Below are 8,255 nucleotides of genomic sequence, written 5' to 3' on the forward strand. Positions count from 1 at the left end.
GACGGGATTGTAGCCACTGACAACGGTGATGCCCAACATACAGCTTGTCATGGAAAGGAGTAAGAAGGATTGGATGAAGACAGTAGGAAAGCAGAGAGACGGAAGGGACAAAGCATCTCCATTCGCTTATCTGAAGTTCTCACCAATGAATTACATAAGTATCTCTATCTTTATTTTATGCTTTATTCGTATATCATCCATAACCATTTGAATCTGCCTGACTGAGATTTACAAGGTGACCATAGCTTGCTTCAAGGTGATGTTCTTATCATCACCAAAGCTGATTGATTTTCATCAATTTAGCTCTTGAATGCAATGTCCTGCTGAAGCTTGGCTAGCCTGTCTAATTCCTTTAGACTAACATTGCATGATTCCTGGAATTCTCATTAAGAATTTTGATATCTTTATTTTCTTTTTCACTTAATTTTCGAAAAAAACCAAAAATATTGTATGTCTCTTGTTGAGTCTAGAGTCTCATTTTAAGTTTGATGTCAATTGCATGTTTCTGTTCTTCTTGCATTTTTCGAATTCATGCATGTGTCTTCATTAATCTTCAAGTTGTTCTTGATGATTTCCTTGTTCTGATCTTTAATTCTCTTGTCTTGAGTGTTTTGTTGTGTCAATGGTATACAAACTGCTAAGTTTGGTGTCTTGCATGCATTGTTATTTGATTTTAGTTGCATTTTGATTATTCCTCATTATTGAAAATCCAAAAAAAATATTTTTAATTTGTGTCTTTTCAAGTCAATAATACAGAGAATTGAAGATTCAGAACATACAGCAGAGGAATTACACAGAAAAAGCTGGGCGTTCAAAACGCCTAGTGAAGAAGACAAACTGGCGTTTAAACGCCAGCCAGGGTGCCTGGCTAGGCGTTTAACGCCCAAAAGGGTAGTGCTTTGGGCGTTAAACGCCAGAATGTGCACCATTCTGGGCGTTTAACGCCAGGATGGCACAAGAGGGAAGATTCTGTTTTCAATTCAATTTTTTTTCAAGTTTTCAACATTTTTCAAAATCAAATCTTTTCAATCAAATCTTTTTCAAAATCAATTTCTTCCCATTTTCAAAAATACTTGCTATCAATTAATGATTTGATTCAACATTTCAAGTATGTTGCCTTTTCTGTGAGAAAGGTTTAATGTTTGAATCATATCTTTTCTTGTTAGCCAAGTCATTAATTTTCAAAATCAAATCTTTTTAAATTATTTTTCAAATCATATCTTCTCGATCACATCTTTTTCAAAATAGTTTTCAATCATATCTTTTTAATTTCTTATTTCAAAATCTTTTTCAAAAATCACTTGATTTCTTTTCCACTCTTAGTTTTCGAAAATCAATTAGTATTTTTCAAAATGTTTTTAAAATCTTTTTAATTAATTTTCGAAAATTTCTTCCCCTCTTCTCACATCCTTCTATTTATGGACTAACACTATTCCTCAATGAACAATTCGAACTCCATCTCTCTTGATAAGTTCGAATTCTTCTACTTCTTCCTTATATTTTTCTTTTCCTCTGACACCTCAAGGAGTCTCTATACTGTGACATAGAGGATTCCATATTTTCTTGTTCTCTTCTCTTTCATATGAGCAGGAGCAAAGACAAAAGCATTCTTGTTGAGGGTGACCCTGAACCTGAAAGGACCTTGAAGCGAAAGCTAAGAGAAGCTAAGTCACAACTCTCTGTAGAGGACCTAACAGAAATCTTCAAAGAAGAAGAACCCATGGCAGCCGAAAACAACAACAATGCCAACAATGCAAGGAAGGTGCTGGGTGACTTTACTGCACCTACTCCCGACTTCTATGGGAGAAGCATCTCTATCCCTGCCATTGGAGCAAACAACTTTGAGCTTAAGCCTCAATTAGTTTCTCTAATGCAACAGAATTGCAAGTTCCATGGACTTCCATTGGAAGATCCTCATCAGTTTTTAGTTGAATTCTTACAAATCTGTGACACTGGCAAGACTAATGGGGTTGACCCTGAGGTCTACAGACTTATGCTATTCCCTTTTGCTGTAAGAGACAGAGCTAGGATATGGTTGGACTCACAACCTAAAGAAAGCATGAACTCTTGGGAAAAGCTAGTCAATGCCTTCTTGGCAAAGTTCTTTCCACCTCAAAAATTGAGTAAGCTTAGAGTGGAAGTCCAAACCTTCAGACAGAAGGAAGGAGAATCCCTCTATGAAGCTTGGGAAAGATACAAACAATTGATCAGAAAGTGTCCATCTGATATGCTTTCTGAATGGAGCATCATAGGTATCTTCTATGATGGTCTGTCTGAACTGTCTAAGATGTCATTGGACAGCTCTGTTGGAGGATCTCTTCATCTGAAGAAGACGCCTACAAAAGCTCAAGAGCTCATTGAAATGGTTGCAAATAACCAATTCATGTACACTTCTGAAAGGAATCCTGTGAACAATGGGACGAATCAGAAGAAAGGAGTTCTTGAGATTGATACTCTGAATGCCATATTGGCTCAGAACAAAATATTGACTCAGCAAGTCAATTTGATTTCTCAAAGTCTGTCTGGAATGCAAAATGCACCAGGCAGTACTAAGGACGCTTCATCTGAAGAAGAAGCTTATGATCCTGAGAACCCTTCAATGGAAGAGGTGAACTACATGGGAGAACCCTATGGAAACACCTATAATCCTTCATGGAGAAATCATCCAAATCTCTCATGGAAGGATCAACAGAGACCTCAACAAGGTTTCAACAATAATAATGGTGGAAGAAATAGGTTTAGCAATGGCAAGCCTTTTCCATCATCTTCTCAGCAACAGACAGCGAATTCTAAGCAGAGCCACTCTGACTTAGCAACCATGGTCTCTGATCTAATCAAAACCACTCAAAGTTTCATGACTGAAACAAGGTCCTCCATTAGGAATTTGGAGGCACAAGTGGGTCAGCTGAGCAAGAAAATTACTGAACTCCCTCCTAGTACTCTTCTAAGCAATACAGAAGAGAATCCAAAAGGAGAATGCAAGGCCATCAACATGACCTACATGGCCGAACTAGGAGAGGAAGAAGAGGCAGTGAACGCCACTGAGGAAGACCTCAATGGACGTCCACTGGCCTCCAATGAGTTCCCTAATGAGGAACCATGGGAATCTGAGGCTCACACTGAGACCATAGAGATTCCATTGGATTTACTTCTGCCATTCATGAGCTCTGATGAGTATTCTTCCTCTGAAGAGGATGAGTATGTCACTGAAGAGCAAGTTGCTAAATACCTTGGAGCAATCATGAAGCTAAATGACAAGTTATTTGGTAATGAGACTTGGGAGGATGAACCCCCTTTGCTCACCAAAGAACTGGATGACTTGTCTAGGCAGAGATTACCTCAAAAGAGACAGGATCCTGGGAAGTTTTCAATACCTTGTACCATAGGCACCATGACCTTCAAGAAAGCCTTGTGTGACCTGGGGTCAAGTGTAAACCTCATGCCTCTCTCTGTAATGGAGAAGCTAGGGATCTTTGAGGTACAAGCTGCAAAAATCTCACTAGAGATGGCAGACAATTCAAGAAAACAAGCTTATGGACTTGTAGAGGATGTTCTGGTAAAAGTTGAAGACCATTACATCCCTGCTGATTTCATAGTCCTAGAGACTGGGAAATGCATGGATGAATCCATCATTCTTGGCAGACCCTTCCTAGCCACAGCAAAGGCTGTGATTGATGTGGACAGAGGAGAATTGACCATTCAAGTGAATGAAGAATCCCTTGTGTTTAAGGCTCAAGGATATCCCTCTGTCACCATGGAGAGGAAGCATGAAGAGCTTCTCTCAAAACAGAGTCAAACAGAGGCCCCACAGTCAAACTCTAAGTTTGGTGTTAGGAGGCCACAACCAAATTCTAAGTTTGGTGTTGAACCCCCACATTCAAACTCTAAGTTTGGTGTTGGGAAGTTCCAACATTGCTCTGAGTATCTTTGAGGCTCCATGAGAGCCCACTGTCAAGCTACTGACATTAAAGAAGCGCTTGTTAGGAGGCAACCCAATGTTATATTTTATCTATTTTCCTTTGTTATTTTATGTTTTCTGTAGGTTGATGATCATGAGAAGTCACAAAATCAGTTGAAAAAGCAAGAACAAAATGAAAAACAGAAAGAAAAACAGCACACCCTGGAGGAAGACCTTGCTGGCGTTTAAATGCCAGTAAAGGTAGCCAATGGGCGTTTAACGCCCAGTCTGGCACCATTCTGGGCGTTTAACGCCAGAAAGGGGCACCAGACTGGCGTTAAACGCCAGGAAAGGGCAAGAAGTTGGCATTAAACGCCAGAAATGGGCACCAGCCCGGCGTTTAACGCCAGAATTGGCACAGAGAGCATTTTTTCTCGCCACTTGGTGCAGGGATGACTTTTCCTTGACACCTCAGGATCTGTGGACCCCACAGGATCCCCACCTACCCCACCACCCTCTCTCTTCTTCTTCACCCATTCACCAATCACCTCAACACCTCTTCCCCAAAAACCCCTCACCTATCAAATCCCATCTTTCTCTTCACCACTCACATCCATCCTTCCTAATACCTCACCTACCTCACCATTCAAATTCAAACCACTTTCCCTCCCAAACCCACCCTCCTATAACCGAACCCTACCCCTCTCTCCACCCCTCTATAAACCCATCTTCACTCCTTTATTTTCACACAACCTAAACACTACTTCTCCCCCTTTGGCCGAACCACAAAGCCATCTCCATCTCCTCTATTTCTTCTTCTTCTACTCTCTTCTTTCTTCTTTTGCTCGAGGATGAGCAAATCTTTTAAGTTTGGTGTGGTAAAAGCATTGCTTTTTGTTTTTCCATAACCATTTATGGCATCCAAGGCCGGAGAAACCTCTAGAAAGAGGAAAGGGAAGGCAAAAGCTTTCACCTCCGAGTCACGGGAGATGGAGAGATTCATCTCAAGGGTGCATCAAGACCACTTCTATGAAGTTGTGGCCTTGAAGAAGGTGATCCCTGAGGTCCCTTTCAAACTCAAAAAGAGTGAATATCCGGATATCCAACATGAGATTCGAAGAAGAGGTTGGGAAGTTCTTACCAACCCTATTCAACAAGTGGAATCTTAATGGTTCAAGAGTTCTATGCCAATGCATGGATCACCAAGAACCATGATCAAAGTGTGAACCCGGACCCAAAGAATTGGCTTACAATAGTTTGGGGGAAATACTTAGATTTTAGTCCGAAAAATGTAAGGTTGGCATTCAACTTGCCCATGATGCAAGGAGATGAACACCCTTACACTAGAAGGGTCAACTTTGATCAAAGGTTGGACCAAGTCCTCATAGACATCTGTGAAGAGGGCGCTCAATGGAAGAGAGATTCAAGAGGAAAGCCGGTTCAACTGAGAAGGCATGACCTCAAGCCCGTGGCTAGGGGATGGTTGGGGTTTATCCAACGCTCAATCATTTCCACTAGCAACCAGTCCGAAGTTACTATAGACCGGACCATCATGATTTATAGCATCATGATTAGAGAAGAAATAGAAGTTCATGAGGATATAGCCCAAGAACTTTATAAGGTGGCGGACAAGTCCTCTACCTTGGCAAGGTTAGCCTTTCCTCATCTCATTTGTCACCTCTGTTATTCAGTTGGAGTTGACATAGAGGGAGACATCCTCATTGATGAGGACAAGCCCATCAATAAGAAAAGGATGGAACAAACAAGAGATCCCACTCATCATGAAATCCCTGAGATACCTCAAGGGATGCACTTTCCTCCACAAAACTATTGGGAGCAAATCAACACCTCCCTAGGAGAATTGAGTTCCACATGGGACAACTAAGGGTGGAGCACCAAGAACATTCCATCCTCCTCCATGAAATTAGAGAAGATCAAAGAATCATGAGAGAGGAGCAACAAAGGCAAGGAAGAGACATTGAGGAGCTCAAGCACTCCATAAGATATTCAAGAGGAAGAACAAGCCGCCATCACTGAGGTGGACCCGTTCTTTAATCTCCTTGTTCCTTATTTTCCTGTTTTTCGAATTTTCATGCTTATGTTTATCTATGTTTGTGTCTTGTGATCATTAGTGTCTTAGTATCTATGCCTTAAAGTTATGAATGTCCTATGAATCCATCACCTTTCTTAAATGAAAAAATTGTTCTTAATTGTAAAAGAGAAGAATTGCATGAATTTTGAATTTTATAACAGATTAATTATATTGATGTGGTGGCAATACTTTTGTTTTCTGAATGTATGCTTGAACAGTGCATATGTCTTTTGAATTTGTTGTTCATGAATGTTGACTCTGGAAAGAATGATGAAAAAGGAGACATGTTACTGAGGATCTGAAAAATCATAAAAATGATTCTTGAAGCAAGAAAAAGCAGTGAATAAAAAAAAGAAGCGAAAAAAAAAGGAGAAAGAGAAAAAGAAAGAAAAAGAAAGAAATAAAAGTGTGATCCAAGGCAAAAAGAGTGTGCTTAAGAACCCTGGACACCTCTAATTGGGGACTCTAGCAAAGCTGAGTCACAATCTGAAAAGGTTCACCCAATTATGTGTCTGTGGCATGTATGTATCCGGTGGTAATACTGGAAGACAAAGTGCTTTGGGCCACGGCCAAGACTCATAAAGTAGCTGTGTTCAAGAATCATCATACTTAACTAGGAGAATCAATAACACTATCTGGATTCTGAGTTCCTATAGAAGCCAATCATTCTGAATTTCAAAGGATAGAGTGAGATGCCAAAACTATTCAGAGGCAAAAAGCTAAAAGCCCCGCTCATCTTATTAATACTGATCTTCATAGATGTTTTTGGAATTCATTACATATTCACTTCTCTTTATCTTATTTGATTTCCAGTTGCTTGGGGACAAGCAACAATTTAAGTTTGGTGTTGTGATGAGCGGATAATTTGTACGCTTTTTGGCATTGTTTTTAGTATGTTTTAGTTAGTTTCTAGTATATTTCTATTAGTTTTTAGTTAAAATTCACTTTTCTGGAATTTACTATGAGTTTTTGTGTTTTTCTGTGATTTCAGGTATTTTCTGGCTGAAATTGAGGGACTTGAGCAAAAATCTTATTCAGAGGCTGAAAAGGACTGTAGATGCTGTTGGATTCTGACCTCCCTGCACTCGAAGTGGATTTTTTGGAGCTACAGAAGCCCAATTGGCGCGCTCTCAACGGCGTTGGAAATTAGACATCCTGGGCTTTCCAGCAATATGTAATAGTTCATACTTTGCCCGAGATTTGATGGTCCAAACCGGCGTCCCAAATCAGCTCAAAACTGCCCGGCATTAAACGCCAGAACTGGCACAAGAATGGGAGTTAAACGCCCAAACTGGCACAAAAGCTGGCGTTTAACTCCAAGAGAAGTCTCTACACGAAAATGCCTCAATGCTCAGCCCAAGAACACACCAAGTGGGTCCGAAAGTGGATTTTTATGTAATTTACTCATTTCTGTAAACCCTAGGCTACTAGTTCTCTACAAATAGGACCTTTTGCTATTGTATTTTCATCTTTTGATCAATTTAGATCTTAGGATCATCTCTGAACGTTTAGTTCTTAGATCATGGGGGCTGGCCTCACGGCCATGCCTGGACCTTGTTTTTATGTATTTTCAAAGTGGAGTTTCTACACACTATAGATTAAGGTGTGGAGCTCTGCTGTACCTCGAGTATTAATGTAATTACTATTGTTCTTCTATTCAATTCAGCTTATTCTTGTTCTAAGATATTCATTTGCACCCAAGAACATGATGAATGTGATGATTATGTGACACTCATCATCATTCTCACTTATGAACGAGTGCCTGACAACCACTTCTGTTCTACAAGCAAACAAGGCTTGAATGTTTATCTCTTGGATCCCTTGATTAGAATCTTCGTGGTATAAGCTAGAATTGATGGCGGCATTCAAGAGAATCCGGAAGGTCTAAACTTTGTCTGTGGTATTCTGAGTAGGATTCAATGATTGAATGACTGTAACGAGCTTCAAACTCCTGAAGGCTGGGCGTTAGTGACAGACGCAAAAGAATCAATGGATTCTATTCCAACCTGATTGAGAACTGACAGATGATTAGCCGTGCCATGACAGGGTGCGTTGAACATTTTCACTAAGAGGACGGGATTGTAGCCACTGACAACGGTGATGCCCAACATACAGCTTGCCATGGAAAGGAGTAAGAAGGATTGGATGAAGACAGTAGGAAAGCAGAGAGACGGAAGGGACAAAGCATCTCCATTCGCTTATCTGAAGTTCTCACCAATGAATTACATAAGTATCTCTATCTTTATTTTATGCTTTATTCGTATA

General features: G+C 40.2%; 1 non-coding gene across 1 annotated transcript; it reads right to left on the reverse strand.

The window, feature by feature from the left end:
- Positions 1-2,125: 2,125 nt before the first annotated feature.
- On the reverse strand, positions 2,126-2,233 carry LOC112712647 (small nucleolar RNA R71). Its single transcript, XR_003157868.1, has one exon. It is a non-coding gene; the product is annotated as a small nucleolar RNA R71 (small nucleolar RNA).
- Between the last annotated feature and the right edge of the window lie 6,022 nt (positions 2,234-8,255).

This window comes from Arachis hypogaea, chromosome 1 (genome assembly GCF_003086295.3).
Source record: "Arachis hypogaea cultivar Tifrunner chromosome 1, arahy.Tifrunner.gnm2.J5K5, whole genome shotgun sequence".
In the NCBI taxonomy this organism is placed as follows: Eukaryota; Viridiplantae; Streptophyta; class Magnoliopsida; order Fabales; family Fabaceae; genus Arachis; species Arachis hypogaea.